The 14,070-nt window shown below is 43.3% G+C and overlaps 1 pseudogene; it reads left to right on the forward strand.

The window, feature by feature from the left end:
* Positions 1-8,092: 8,092 nt before the first annotated feature.
* Positions 8,093-13,711, forward strand: LOC127187127 (peptidyl-prolyl cis-trans isomerase NIMA-interacting 4-like; annotated as a pseudogene).
* Positions 13,712-14,070: the final 359 nt, after the last annotated feature.

Consider the following 14,070-nt stretch of genomic DNA (forward strand, 5'->3'; position numbering starts at 1 on the left):
AAGCCCCTAAACTAGATATTTTAAAGTTTACTCCTATTTCTTATGGTCTTCTCACTTTAAGTGTGAAAAACCAGTACAGTCAAGACCTGGTGGTGATCCCCTCTCCTAGATCCAAGTTGCTACTCCAAATGCAGGGACATATCATCTATAGCATATACTTACATTTACAAAGTCACAGAGAATCAAAAAACGATGGATGATTTATAATAAAGATTTGGAAAAACCCAGACTGTAGGTAACCCAGAGCTCCAGACTTCAACTGTAACTTACTTGTCTAAGTCTTCCCGTGCCGCAGCCATATGATAGGCAGTCTCCAGTGTCAGGACTCCCTGAAAAAGTTGCATGGCTAATGGCAAGTTAGTCTCCACATTTTCATTAGCATAGAGAGCTGAGCACACACAGTCTGAAGCAGCTTCATGTAGGTTAGATGAAGTCTTGTCCTGTTGCTGGAAGATAAAAGGAATACAGGCGCAAAAATCATAATCATTGTAGTCCAAGGAAAACAATTACAACCTTCTTCTGAAAATTATCTTTCGTTTGTCTTATGACATTTCGTTTGTCATGTAGTCTAGACTGGCCTTAAAGTCGCTAGCCTCCTATTCCTCCTGTTTCTACCTACCATGTGCTAGGACTACAGAAATGCACACTAATGTGCTCCTGTGTCTGGCCAGCTAAGAGTACACTATCAATAACCCTGTAATTGTGGACCTCGACAAAACATCTTCCTTATCTGACTTTTATTTCCAGACATGTCAAGAAAATGAAAAGTCTTTATCCCTGGAATCAAACCTGGGTCCTTTGGAGGAGCAATCGGTGCTCTTAACCATTAAGCCATCTCTCCACCACCATCACCCCTGCTTTTTAAAGTAGAGACGTTTTATTAGGAAAAGGGGGAGGTAGATGGCTTGGGAGTAAAAGTGTCTGCCGTACAAACCAGATAACCTTAATTCAGATCTCCCAGAACCACAAAAAAAGAAAAAGAGGGCCGGGTGTGGTGGTGCACGCCTTTAATCCCAGCACTCGGGAGGCAGAGGCAGGTGGATCACTGTGAGTTCGAGGCCAGCCTGGTCTACAAAGTGAGTCCAGGACATTCAAGGCTACACAGAGAAACCCTGTCTCAAAAAAACAAAAAACAAACAAACAAAATAATAATAAAGGCGAGTGTTTAAGTCAGTCTGTATGAGCGCCTTAGTTTTCAAAGAATTTCACAGTTCATAGACTAAAATCTAAATACTGTCAGCAAAATCGCCAGCTACAAAAACTCATAAAAATAAAATATAGCAAAGGTGAGTATAAGAATCAAGGGACAAAATACAGAATGTTAGTCAGAAAAATGAAATACATGAACCAAAAATTTAAACATGAGGAAATACAATAGATATTACACAAACACTCCGCCACATGCCCACATAATTATATGAGCTAATTAAAGCAGTTATAATACCCATCTTGTAAATACAACGTACAGGTGGAAGAAATATGGTAAGAATCCAATCTCAAACAAAAGAACTACGAAGATATCCTGAAACCATAGTTATTCTTTATATTACGTGGCACTCCGACCGAGAGGGAAATCCATACGATTATGAATCTAGAAGCCTGAGAATAACATGAAAATCGGCAAGGAACGTTGGGGTGTAAGGCCACCCCGGGGAAGGTATTGCCAGACGAAACACTTGAATACGGAAGGCGCATCAAAAGCAAATTGTGGCTCACTTTGGTTGAAGAAGAGAAGAGAGAAGCGTGGCCTAAGAAGCAAAAGCGATGGTGGAACTTTTTTTTGGTTTTTCGAAACACAGAGTTTCTCTGTGTAGCCTTGGCTGTCCTGGAGTCTCTTTGTAGACCAAACTGGCCTCGAACTCACAGAGACCCACCAGCCTCTGCCTCCCGTGTGCTGGGATGAGAGGCGTGCGCCAACACCGCCCGCACGATGGTAAGGGCAGCCCCCACCCCACCGCACCAGCCCCTTCAGGAAGATGATCTCCCGAGGCCAACCGCCGGGCTCCAGTTCTCAGCTCGAGCCTAGATCCCGCTCGGCCCCCGCCCCAGGCGCAGAACGTTTATCTCCTCGCCCCTCACCGGACGTTGCAGCTCCCCAAGCCAAAACGAGGCGCTCTCCTTTCCGCTGCGATCTGGGCCGTGATAAAGCACCTTCATTGCCTTTGGCTCGGCTTTTTCCATGGCGGCGGCGGCGGCGGTAGCGATGACAACGAAGGCTCCGATACTTCTCCCTGACTGGCGCCATCTCCCCCTTTCTGGCCCTTACCAGGGAAGGGGAATCCCCCTTGGAAGTTGTCCCCCCCCCCCCCCAGCCCCCGGAAACAATGGGACAGGTGGTCTTCAGGTTCCGGCTCCTTTCTGTCTTGTCTTTCCGCTAGAAGCCAGACTTTAGAGTCGGACGAGACTTCTAGCTTCCCGCCTTGCTCTTACGGTCCTAACCTCCGCGTGACGCAAACCTCGCAGCATACCCAAGCACAGCCTCAGCAGACCGGAAGCGGCCGCCCTTATGCTTTGGCACACTTCCGTCTGGTGCACCATAAACAACTCCTTCCCGGCTCGCTTCCTTTTGTCCCCCCTTTTCCCGGAAGTGACCCTGTTGTACCAGGACGACGGAGAGGAAGTGGGTACTAGGTAGTTTCCCTAGGTGGGTAAGTCAGTCTTACTTGAGCTATAAATCTAAAGCGCGCTTGTCAAAAAAAAAAAAAATTTAGTCCGAGACCTGACACAAGCCAATCTTTGTTTTCAAGACAAGATTTCTCTGTGTAGCCTTGGCTGTCCTGGACTTGCTTTGTAGACCAGGCTGGCCTCAAACTCACAGCCATCCGCCTGCCTCTGTCTCCCGAGTGCTGGGGTTAAACGCGTGCGCCACCACGCCCAGCCTCTGACTAAATCTTATCCGCAGTGAATCCAAAATGTTTCCTACCGGTTCCTACACCCTCACCCCATATCCTGGGAGTGCTTTCTGTGCCCTGTGGGCATTTAAGGAACATCAAAAGTTCAACTGTCTCTTAAGGTCCAACTAAATGTCCCACTGTGTAGAAGGAGCCTGCAATCTCAGCTCTTGGAAGATAGCCACAAAACTAACAGGAGGTGTTCCATACCAACCTCTGCTACGTGAAGCCCTGTCTTTAAAAGACATCAGGGTGGTGGTGGCGTCACACACTTTTAATCCCAGCACTTGGAGTCAGAGGCAAGCAGATCTCTGAATCTTAGCCCAGCCTGGTTACAGAGTGAGTTCCAGGACAATTAGGAATACACAGAAAGACCCCATCTCAAATAAATAAATAATGTGTGTGTGTGTTTGTGTGTGTGTGTGTACATCAAACAAAACCAAATCAATAGTCTAGCAATTCTCAGTTCACACACAAAGGCATTTTCCAACATTGCTGCTGCACTAAAAATAACTGTTACTATTAGGTGAACACAGACAGTGTGTAAAGCATTATAGTTACAGATTAACAACCTTCCAAGATAAATTCTCCTTTTTAATGAAATCATTACAAAGATTTATTTTTATGTTTAGAATATGTTTTATGTGTGAATGTACAGCATGGTTTATGCCTGGTACTGGGGGACTTGAGTTGTGAGCTGCCAAGTAGGTGCTGGGAACTGAGTCTGGGTCTTCTACAAGAGTAGGAAGTGTGTCCACTCTCCAGCGCCTGAAGCCTCATTTTAAATGATGAGACTTTAAGGCTATTCACGCTGGATCACACATGTAATCCCAGCACTTGGGATGCAGAGACAGGAAGGAGGATTGTTACAAGTTTGAGGTCAGCTGGCTCTTCATAGTAAGTTTCAGGCCAGTCTGCTATGTAATGGCACATCGTCTCAGAAAAAGGAATGAATGAATTAAAGGAGAGAAGGTAATTTAGCTTGTCCAAGTTTTGAGGCCTACTCTTTGATATAGCTGCAGCCATTTTTGTAGTCACCTTCCATTTTGTTTATAAGGTGAAATTAAGTTAAAAAAATGTTTTTAGCTTGTTTGTTTTTTTTGGGACAGGGTTTCTCTATGTAGCCCTGGCCATCTTGAACTTGCTTTGTAGACCAGGCTTGGCCTCGAACTCAAGAGATCCACGTGTCTCTGCCTCCCAAGTGCTGGGATTAAAGGCATGTGCCATCACCCACCGCCTGGCTAAAATTTTTATAAACTTTTCTACTCTGCTTCCTAGAAGCAATTATTCAAAGCTGACACTAACATTCCCTGCCAGAGGGTCAAGTTAATCTACACTAGATGATTTAGTGGTGTAATAATGCATACTCGGTTATCTACACACTTCCCTGCACTCTGATTGCATTTTTATTATCTACACACCTAGCTATAGTTTGGGCGTACCCTGAAAGACCATGACTACCACCTCACCTCCCTTGGGCCTGATCATCTTAACTATTAGAGGATCATGCTTTGTCTAGTCAGCCAAAATTGTCTTCTGCTTGTGCTTTTCCTATAAAAGACTGCCCTAAGAACAAGTCAACGTCAGAGTTAAGCTCCTGAGTCCTTACTGTGGCCCTGACAGTCGGGCCCCATTTGGACTCGGCCTTCAGGCTCTAACACACTAGCGGCTGGGAGGCCCGCTGCGACATGGAGGGCACCTAGTGGGCGGTGGGTGGGGTGGGGACTAGGGAGGGTGTGGCCTCAGCGGGGCGGGGCCTGTGGTGGGCGGGGCTTAGGAGAGTGGCTCTAGTGTGGGCGGGGCCTGTGGACCCGGACCTCTTAGGTGGTGGAACTGGCGAGGGGCGGGTCCGAAATGGAGGGCATCTCGTGGTTAGTGAAGGGGCGGGTCCGAAATGGAGGGCACCTCTTAGTTAGTGAGTCAGGGCGGGGCCTAGGGAGGGTGTGGCCTCGTCGGGGCTGGCCCTGTTGTGGGCGGGGTTTAGGAGAGGGGCTCGTGTGCGATCGGGGCCGATGCGAACAGGTCATGGGAAGTTCTGGCTGTCTCTGCCTGGCTGTGGCTCCTTGCACCGCCCTAGGCATTTTTTCCTTTATTAATTTATTTTTATTCATGTGTTTTTGCGTGTGCCTACATGAGTTTATGTGCGCCATGTGTGTGCAGGACACCAGAAGGAGTCGGATCCTGGAACTGGAGTTACAGGCAGTTTTCTCTCTAGCCCCGCCCATGCCCTCCCTACTCCCTGTTTTTTTGTTTTGTTTTGTTTTGTTTTTATGCTTTTTGGGTAGACTGGGAGGTTGAGACAGGATTTCTTGTTTCCCTGCCTGACCTGGAACTCCTGCTGTAGACAGGCTGACCTCAAACGCAGACATCTGCCTGCCTCTGTCTCCTGAGTACTGAGGTTAAAGGTGTGCACCACCGTGGACCGGCGCTATACGCGGCTTCTTAACAGGATCTTCTCACAACATCACCCTGGCTGGCATCGAACGCGCTGTGTAGACTGTGCTGGCCCCGAACTCACAGATATCCCCAGCCTCTTCCTCTTGAGAACTGGGATTAAAGGCAGGCACCACTAGTCTGTTTGTTTGTTTGTTTTTCCAGACAGGGTCTCTCCATGTAGCCTTGGTTGTCCTGGACTCACCCTGTAGACCAGGCTGGCCTTGAACTCAAAGAAATCCACCTGCCTCTGTTTCCTGAGTGCTGAGTTTAAAGGCGTGCGCCACCACTGCCCAACAAGGTACAGGGTTTAATCATTGCTTATTTGTACTTTTAAATAGTCTTTCATCTTTCCCTTACAGTACCATTTATATGGCTCCTGAAAAAAAGAATTTATTTCACTAATATTTTTGTCAAATTGAATGTTTTAATTTAATTAGGAAAATATTTTATTATTACACGTCAGGGCTAGTATTAGTTCAGTGTCCGCTGTTAATGAATTCTTCTGGGTGTAGACCAGACTTTTTTGGGTTAAGCTATACTATGACTATTCCTAGCACACTTTCCAGCATGCGTACCTTGTTATTGCTGAGTCCTGCTCCTTTTTGATAGCATAACTATAGATATTTTTATTTCAAGCCCACCAGCTCCATCATTTCAGCTTGTTGCTAAGGTAAAAGCATCTTTATACACAGTCAGGTTGACCATAAACTACGTTTACCTTCAGTCAAACTTATGGTCCTCTGAAGGAGAGAAAAACCTGTTTTTTAGGATCCCAAGTGCAGGATTGGAATGGTCTTGTGAGAGAACAGGTGAAGTTAATCCACTAGAAGACCGACCACCTCATGCAGGAGCTTGATTGTTGTCAGCTGGAAAGATCCCGCGAACAGACTCTGAGAGGAGATATATAAATGAGCCCAGAACTGGAGGCGGGGCTTTTTGGAGACTTGGGATAGTTTTGGCTGCTCATTGCTTCACTTTGAGCCGCTCCTAGAGAGAACCACTCAAGGGAAGGCTTTGGGGCTCCGGCTCCTGCTGAGGTTCGGGGTTCTGGTGGTTCCAGCAGAAGAAATCCTGCTGATTATGCCAGGAGAATCGTTCCTTGGAACTGATATCCTTACGGCTTTGTTATTGTGTCCATTAATCCTCATTTCCTATTGTTTTGGTTAGTTGAGTTATAAGTGACGTATGCTCTGTGACTAAGTTGTTAATAAAATATAGTGGTTAAGAAAATTGAGCATTCAATCCTCCAAGCTCATCACGGCTACCAGAATCCATTGTATCACAAAGGACCTCCCACTCTGGCCCAGAAGGGACTCCCTGGATGAGGTCAAGCTGACTAAGAGCCAATGTTTATGTTCTAAAGAAAAAAAATGTCTCTACCTCCAGCTCTAGGTAAAAGTCCCTGCACCAGATTACCTCAACCACACATCATGTTTATGACTAAGCATATCTTATGGTCATGATGATCAGCAACCCCACCCACACTTATGTCCAAACTGCACAGAATAGGGGCCAACAAAACTTGCTTTGTCTAAAAAGTAAAAAAAAAAAAAAAAAAAAAAAAAATGTTTGAGCCATAGCCTGCTAACCACCCTATTCCCTCGGTAACCCCTTGCTTGACCAAATTGTGGTTTTTGCCTATATAAACTAACTCTGGCAGAGACTGGTTGTTACAGCTTCAGTGCTCTTACATTGGACAGCGTCCCTGATGTCAATATCTGTTTCTGCCTGGAAATAAAGTGTTTTTTTCCTCAACCCTCTCATGGGACACTTAGTGTTTTAATTTGCACGACCACAGACCCAACATTTTGACTTATTTTCTCTCACAAATTAGTTGATGACTTATTATTTATATTATCATATATTAATTTGAGGAGGGAGACAGGTGGTGTGTATGTACTTCATTGCTCTATTTTATTAAGCCCTCTATTCTTAATTTACTACCAAATCTTCCTTAGTTCTTTAGTTTCGTAAAGGATTTCATAAAATGTTCTTTTTAGGAAAATGTAGCCCATTACTTTACATCTCATTGGCTATACCATGACCTAACATTTTATGTTTGTCCTTTTGCTTACTGTAATTCCTTTTTAGGGTTTGCTGAAGATGGTGGTATAAATTAGCAAGACGTGGTGAGATACTGAGTATAGAACAGACTCCTCTAGATGGATATAAAGTGCTGCCAAGTCTTTTGAGTTGTAAGCTGTGGCTAGTAATTCTCTGGCAAATAATTTTGTTGGAAAATTGTTGAAGTTTAGGGCTAAGCATAGTTGGGTATCTAATCCCAGTTTGATTGTAGCTATCATGTATTTAGTAAATTAGAATCACTTTCATGGTTGAGTTTAAGCCCAAACAATGAGTTTTTCACATATAAGTTGGATTTTAATTCCATTAATGAGTATAAATGACATATTTTATGCTGAGAATAATTAGTTTGGGTTAACCGTATCACCACAGAGGCTGTCACAAAATTTACTACACCTTAGAGGTATAGCTTTCATTCATTGCCTAATTTTTTTTCCTCTTTCACAGCTGAGATTTTATTGGCTGAGGAATAGAATACAGACATTTCAATTCTTAACAACAAAAGTCCCCAGACTCTGAAGTCACACACATATTGTGTTCACGTGCCCACATGAAGAGCCATGAGTTGTCCCTCTTTGAACTTATTCCAGTGACGATCCAGAGTCAAATTTGACAGGTCTTCCTTAAGACCTCACACAAATAACCTCAATTCCACTCACAATCCTCAATTCCGCTGACTCACAATGTCATCCCACAAGCAGTACATACTCAACATTTCCACCTTTCACAGCACATTATCACAGTTACTAGAAAAACGGACCTGCCATGACCAGAGACGGTACAGTTGTGACAGGGCAAGGACCAAGGAGTGGTTTTCTTAGGAAATAGCTCTACTAGAAACAGAAGACCAGATCTAACTGAAAATACTAATATTCCAGACAGGAATGCAGGACTGAGACTCCAAATTGCCGTTTAGACGCTGCGCTGTAGGATATAAAACTAGCCCCTCTATGGAACGTTGTGGTGACCCCGAGACAGTCACAGCCTCTCCTGATTCAGTTCCTGTTGTTTTCTGGTGTACCAAAAAATAAACAACCAGCAAATGATTTAACCTCTTTTAAAAAATCATTTACACTTAAAAAATGGGATTGAGGTAGGATTCCCCCACTTCTTAAAAATGTTTAGAGCTACTAAGGCAGTCCTCATTGCCTCATTGTAGCTGGGTAAGATGTCTTAAGCTATTTTTAATGTGCTGGTACCCTCTTCTTAGGGTTTATAAGAAGTTTCTAAGGGATTGACCACTGGGTTATGAAGATTTGCATGTATAAAACTTCCTCCTAGGACCAAACATTTATATTTATGGGATGAGGGAAGATCCAGCTAAGCATTTTCAGTGCTTCACTTTGTGTTATGCTACATTAACTAATTTTAATAGGTAAATTATATTAAGAGATATTTTTAGAAAATGAGTTTTGAGCTAGTTGATGTAGATTCATGTTTAAATTTTATTAATACTAAAGGGTATATTTAGTTGTGAGAATCATTAGAATGAATGGGGTGTTCTTTAGGTTTAGTCTCTTGTTTTGGAGGTTTGACAAGGAGAAAAACAGTAGAAGGCAGCACGGGACACACACACACACACACACACACACACACACACACACACACACACACACACAGATATAGGTATAGATATAGATATCTGTAATGAAATAGATGTCAGTGTAGTAAGTCATTCTGGCTCCTGACTCGCTATGGTTCTGTAGCATCCACTGCAACAGTTTCCCTCAGTCTTTGCTCCATAGTCAGCACACAGAGACATGCATGAAGGCTACTGATATTGTTTCAAACTTCTATGTGTTCTCAGGGACAATCAAGTGGGTGAAAAAATAATTAACATTTTTTGCCCATGTTCCAAAAAATCCTCAGGGACTGTCACACAAATTTTATCTTCTGCTGAATTGCTTCAAGTTTTTCTCAATTTAGGATGATGTTGGCTGTAAAATTCTTGGTAGGTATTCTCTGCTAAGGAAATGAGCCAATTCAAGACAAATCAAAGTATAAAGGCATATTTATTGGGGGCAGCTCTCAGGCAGCTTCACTGATCTCATAGGAGGAGGTCAGTGAAGTCTCTACACAGACAAAAAAGTGGCAGGGCAGAGAAAGAGGATAGAAGAAATGCAGAGAGCGGGGAGAGAGAGGGGGGAGGGAGAGAGAGGGAGGGAGAGAGGGAGAGAGAGAGAGAGAGAGAGAGAGAGAGAGAGAGAGAGAGAGAGAGAGAGAGCGCACGTGCATTGTGATTAAAGGCCTGTGGTAGCACTACCTTTCATCCTGCCTGAGTACCCACCCTCCTGCTGTCCCCAGCCTGGAACAAGCTGCTGGGCTTTGGGCCTTGGTTCTATTGTCCACTGTGTCCCTTCCTCCTTGTCTCATGTTGACACTACTTCCTTTCAAATACAAAGCATCAGCGTTTACTGTCTAAAAATCTCTGTTTGGCTTTAAAATCTCCAGAAATTTCTACATATACTATAGACATCACTGTCAGGAAACAACCTATGGCTGCAGTCTCTCCCCTCAGGGTCATCCCAGGCAATAACAGGCAGAGAAGTTTGTCACTAGGGAAGTATGGCTGCATGTAATTCTCAGGCCAAAGATTTTTTTTTTTTTTTTTTTTTTTTTGCATTGAGCATGCTTAGAATCTTACCTTTCTGCAGTTTGTCATGGATCAAAAGAACAAGGGCTATAAATATTAATAAAACCTATTATTGTGTTTCTGTCATGGACCAGAAGAGCAAGGGCTATAAATGTTATTTAAGCCTTCTTTACTGTGTTTTCTTTGTGAGGATACAAAGGGAAGAATTAGCATCCACCTACAAATAACACACCTTTTACAGCTGTAAGTGGTATTAAAGGGAAGATTTAGGTGCCTCATAGAAAAGCATTAAAAAATGTCAATAAAGACCATTGTTGTTTCTCCTTTGAGTAGAAATGGAGAAATTAAACAGTAGTTCAGAGCCCAGAGATTCTTGGGTGAGGGCTGAGAGTTAGGTCTTTAGGCTTGTTGAGCTGAAATGGTGGGCTTTGGTTCTTAAATAATGAATAAAGCAATTTCTTCCTGAGAATATAAATAGTTGCCATCACTGTGGATTGTGGGGTGAAAGGCTTTGCTTACAATCCTCTGTGACATCTATGGGTTCAAATTCCTAGATATGCAGACTCACTCACGAAAAGTGCTGTTGTGAAAAGGGAGCACTTTGTAGAGCATGCACACTTGCCATCACACCTGTGCCGCACCTGGAAATAGTCGTGTTCCAATTCCAAGCTTTCACTTTATGACTCCACAACCCTTCTTTGTGGGAAGAATTGTAAGCTTTGTCACAGGTGAAAGCAGTCTTGGCGGGCTTTGCCCTTGGACACACCATGGATACTCCCTGAGATTAACCCTGAGATAGACTGAGTGGATCCATACTGGGCCTGGAATTCAGGAAGCAGACCTGGGGACTCCACCTGGACTATTGTGTTTCTAATTGATCCTTAATGGGAGAGGGAGACCACCCCTTGCACATGACAGACAGGCAAGCGGAGGGGACAGAGAGAGGAGCAGCAGGGTCAGACCAGGCTTGAGCGCTCGTGGATTGGGAAGAGGATCAGCAAAACAGGCTGGACCAGCATGCAGGCCAGAGACACCTAGGGACCCGTCCTGGTGGAACGGACACCAGAAGGTTCACTCTTTTTTCCATTTAACCTCTTTTCCTCATGTGTAAGCTAGTTGGGTTGTATAATAAAGTTTAATTGTTAAAAAAACAGAGCCAACAAGTGGTGCCCACATGGGGCCAATGGGTTCCACAGTTTCTAATGGTATGAGAAAAGATTCAAAATTCGAAAGTACAGAAATGCTGTTTCAGGGTATCAGCAAAGTCACAACTACCATTGCAAAACTCTTTCTGCCTTATACTTAGATGGAATTCTCTGTCTTTTCAGTGTCCTTTTATTGTATTTCACTCTTAGAAGGATTAGAAGAAAGGCTAATGAGATAGAAAATCTGGAAGGGTCAGTAAATTCTATCCTTTTGGAAAATATTACAGATTTGACTGGACAGATGGGAAGACTGAGGAAAGAAAATGAAGGGATGAGAATGAGAATAGAATTTTTGGTAATTGGGAGTGATAAAGGACAGAAAATAGAGAGACCAGAAAGCCAGAAAAAAACCAGAAGAGTCAATAAGCTCTATCCTTTGGAAAGAATTACTGACTTGACTGAACAAATGGACAAAATGCAGAAAAAAAACTGGAAGGTCTGGAAAAGCAAAAGACACTTTTGGTTAAAAAGGGTGGAGAAGGTCAGAAACCAGAGAAAAAGGAAGGTAGACAGACCAAAAGGTGTTTAAAGGAAAATGTCCCAGTGGAGGACACCTCCAGAGTCGCCCAGACACCTTCAGCTTTTCCAGTCACTGTAAGACATGTGCCCGGGCAAAATGGTGCTGAGGGTTATGATGAAATGGCCTGGCATACTGTAGACATGATGGATTTAAAACATTTAAGGAATCCATCGTCAAATATGGTATACACTCTGCCTTCATTAAACAAAATAGACTTGTTCCTCAAGATTGGAAAAGTGAGTTTCAGCAGTATTGGAAGCAGCACAACAGTTACAGTGGTTATCATGGTGGCGAACGGAGGCGTAGAATAAAACAAGAAAAATACAACACAGGGAATAAATAATAATAGAGATCAATTGCTTGATGAAGGACAATATACTAACTTAAGAGAACAAATTCAATCTGAAGATAGAGTGATTGAACAATATGTAAGGCAGCCTTGAGAGCTTAGGAGCTGGTAGAGGACCTGGGAAAACAACTATTCTATTTACTAAAGTGTTCCAAGGACCTCTGGAACCCTTTACAGGATTTTACAGAGATTAGGATCTGCTATAGATGGGGTGTTGCCAGATTCTGACACCAAACAGGCATTAAAACTTATCATGGCTTATGAGAATGCAAAAACTGAAAGTAAGAGGGTGCTTAGACCAGTAAAGGAAAGAGGCGCTCCACTAGATGACTGGGTAAAGGAGACAGTTAATATCAACACTCAGGAGTATCAAATAATATTGTGGGACAGCTTTAGCCAGAGAGCCCAGATATCATAATACTTGGTGCTTTAATTGTGGTAAAATTAGTCATATACAAAGAACTGTAGAGATAAAAAGCGCCATAACCCGGAAGAAAACATAACTAGTAGGAGAGAACAAGGAGGGTTCTGGTCATGATGGTAATGAGGTGTTAAGACTTCCAGGGTACTGTAGTCGCTGTGAAAAAGGAAAACAGTGGTCTTGGAATTGTCAATCTAAGAGAGATGTGCAAGGCAATATCTTGCCGAGGGGAAACGGCAGGAGGGGGCCATTGGCTAGGGCCCCCATAAACAATGCCAGCCGAATTCCTTTGGCCAATCCAAAAGTGACAAACCCGCAGGAAAACGGGAACTGAGTGTTAGTGATCTACTGCATGCTACTGAAGGCAGTGCACCCTTGGACCTGGCTTCAAATATGTCTCTTACCCTATCTCCACAGGTTGAATGTTACAAATTAAATACTGGTGTTTTCAGTCCTTTGCTTTCAGACACAGTAGGAATGGTTCTGGGGGAAAAAAAAAAGTGGGCTGACTTCTCATGGTTTTATTGTGCATCCTGGTATTATAGATGGAGATTCTAAAGAGAAAATAAAAATCATGACATGTGTAAAAAAGGAAATAAAAATCAATGCCGGGGATAGAATTGCTCAACTCCTACTGTTTTCTTACATTAAGGACAAAGCCACTCCAGTGAAAAGACTGGTGCATTCAAAAGCACAAGGACAGGTGTTGTTCTGGCAAGCAGTAATTGATGATCAGAGACCTAAGTTAATTATACAATTGAATGGTGTTAAAATAAAAGACTTGGGAACAGTTGCGAATTCAACAGCAAGCTTAAGAGATGCCGCCGAAGGGGAAAAGTGGGGAAAGGAGGTGCAGCCTCTGGGAGTGACAGTGCTGACAAGAAGTCTCAAGGCCCTAAAGGTGGTGGCAATGCTGTAAAGGTCAGACACATTCTATGTGAAAAACATGGCAAAATCATGGAAGCCATGGAAAGTTAAAGTCTGGAATGAGATTCAGTGAAGTGGCCTCACAATACAGTGAAGATAAAGCCAGGCAAGGGGGTGACTTGGGTTGGATGACCAGAGGGTCCATGGTGGGACCATTTCAAGAAGCAGCATTTGCCTCGCCTATATGTGGAATGGATAAGCCTGTGTACACAGACCCACCAGTTAAGACAAAATTTGGATATCATATTATTATGGTTGAAGGAAGAAAATAAAATCACATGAAAGACTGAAATAAATAAATAAATAAAAGACTTGGTGGACAGCAGAGCCAACGTGTCAATCATGTGTCAGAAGTCTTGGAACCAAAATTGGCCACTTAAAAAAGTTTATACAGAAATTGTAGAAATTGGTAAGTTATCTCAAATAAAACAAAGTGTGCAATGGCTTGAGTGTGTGGGACCAGAAGGGCAGACAAGGAGGCTGAAACCATATGTGGCTGACATTCCCATAAATCTATGGGGAAGAGATCTCTTAGAACAATGGGGTGCTCAGATTACTATTCCTGCAAATACAGAGATAAACAATGTTGAAACTAGGGGTGAATTGGTACACACTTCTGGGGAAGAGATTAATGTAAGTCATCAAG

Source organism: Acomys russatus, chromosome 3 (assembly GCF_903995435.1).
Source record: "Acomys russatus chromosome 3, mAcoRus1.1, whole genome shotgun sequence".
Classification (NCBI taxonomy): Eukaryota; Metazoa; Chordata; class Mammalia; order Rodentia; family Muridae; genus Acomys; species Acomys russatus.